Below are 2305 nucleotides of genomic sequence, written 5' to 3' on the forward strand. Positions count from 1 at the left end.
TCTAAATGTTGAATTGACATTTGATGTGTAACGTTTTGTAGATTAACATTTTAAAAGTTGTCATTTCTCCAACCTTTAGCAAAGTACTATTACACTTAAATTGGTAATTCAACATAATTTGTTGTATAAATCATGTCTTTATTGATAAACAAAGGACATGTTGACATATATACCAGGTCCATGGTCCTATTCTGGACACATGGCAGGTAATGACACACTTGCACATACTTACACAGTGAATAAATAACAATAGCTGAATTCGCAACAGAATGTGAGGTTGACAACAATTACACAACATTAATTACACAAAATCAAATACATTTCCCCACGCCGTACACATACACTGTAAGACCAATGACCAATGTAATAATTCAACATCGCAATGACTACATTATTACTCAGTGCATTTCATTCTTACATGGTACTTTCTAAGTAACATGTAGCATGTATCTTTCTTTCATAATACTTTCTTTTTACTTATTACAAATGGTATTTCAACATTTTCTAAATATTAATTTTGACACTTTCTAATAACAGTGTTAAATTCAATAGTTGATGTGTACAATTTTCCAGAAATGTGAAATAAACATTTGCTAGTAAAAGGTTGTCACTCCTGGAGCCTTTACTAAATGTAAAATGTTGAATTTACTGTTTTAGAGTGTATAATCTTCATTTATGATAATGCATAAGATTATGAGTGTTGTGTATTCATAGATGAATGTAATCATATAAGGTATATGAAGAAGAAGGAAAAAAGATGATGAACAGAAGAGATCGTGTAAAGAAACGAATGAGATTGAGATGGAGAAGGTGGGTTGGAGATAAAGGGGTAGATATAGGGAGAGATTCTTTCTTTGGTTTAATTTTACCCCCGTAGGGGTGGGCCGATCCCGGAGGTACTGCAATACCGGGCCAACCCGTGGCCAGGACGGAGCAAGCCCCTATTCCATGGCCTAGGTTCAAAAATCAGTTTAATATACAAGCGACTCGGTGAGTCGCGTTTCAGATATTAAGCTGAAAAGAACAGATACTACACATGATCTTAGCCAAAAGGCCGAGAAGCGATAACGAATGAGGTTTGCGATGTGTATAGATACAAAGTGTCATACATTAAAGGCACGATTACGAACTTCCGATATCACCAGCTTCTGAGTCGAATATCATGAAATCGTGAGAAAATATCAAAAAATGAACGTCATATCCCGCAACCGAAATCTTACGAAGAGTCGCTTGAGGTACTTTATTTTCGCATTTATCAAATGGTTCTCATTATTTTGCGCAAAAATCATGTCAAAATGGTAGAAACGCACTGGTACGAATGCCCGACCTGTGTGTGCAGCATTGCTGCACGTATTGTGCCAAAGCACTGTGCGCTGAACACGTACACACACAGGACGTTTATCATTTCATATGCAAATGAAGAAATGCGGATATAATAGCTTCGATTTGTATGGTTCAAGGATCAACCGAAAAACGCGCACGTAGCCACCGCTGCATCAGCATGCACTGTGTGTGCGATGCTATATTGAGTCCATGCATAGGATGCGTGCGTGCGAACCGGCCCTACCCATTCACTTAAGTACTGGTGCAAAATACAGTGTACTGTTCAAACTCTATTACAGTGTACTAGTACATGTATACTAGTACATTATACTAGTACATGTACATGTATTCAATGTCCTAGTACATGTATAAGTCCAATATCCCCCCCCCCTTCCGACATTTCTTGTGAAGGAATGGCCTAAGTAGGCACTGTTTGTACATTATACATAGTTATAGATTCGATATGAAGTAATTAACATTCCTCTGACATGGATATAATAGTGTATAGATATCAGGATAGGTTTTGGAGAGAGAGAGAAAAGATTCTACTCCTCCCTACCTAGCCTACTGTAGATGTAAAATAAAAAGAAGTAGTGTTTATGTGGAGAGTTTTATGGCAAAACGAGTCAACTCCATTCTTGTTATGTTGAGATATTTGCGATTAAAGCTGCTGAAAACAGACAAATAAGAAGAACATCTGATAATACTTTTTAATCATAACTTCAAGAACCTTCCTTGATATCAGATAAATAAAGTATCATTGGGAGGTTTCATTTTTCTTTATCTGCATAAATATGACGGACTTTAATTTCTTTTAAATGGCGCATAACCCATTTTGCAATGAAACTCTTTACGTAATGATGTATACATAATGATATTGTTATTTTCTATTACAGGATGTTGTCATGGAGTTCAATGTTTTCCTTAGTTGTTGTTGTTGTTTTTTTTTTTACTTTAAAAAGTGATGACGACTACTGCATTC

General features: G+C 35.9%; 1 non-coding gene across 1 annotated transcript; it reads right to left on the reverse strand.

The window, feature by feature from the left end:
• Positions 1–874: 874 nt before the first annotated feature.
• Positions 875–1066, reverse strand: LOC140233558 (U2 spliceosomal RNA). Its single transcript, XR_011901549.1, has one exon. It is a non-coding gene; the product is annotated as a U2 spliceosomal RNA (small nuclear RNA).
• Positions 1067–2305: the final 1239 nt, after the last annotated feature.

Source organism: Diadema setosum, chromosome 9 (assembly GCF_964275005.1).
Source record: "Diadema setosum chromosome 9, eeDiaSeto1, whole genome shotgun sequence".
Taxonomy (NCBI): Eukaryota; Metazoa; Echinodermata; class Echinoidea; order Diadematoida; family Diadematidae; genus Diadema; species Diadema setosum.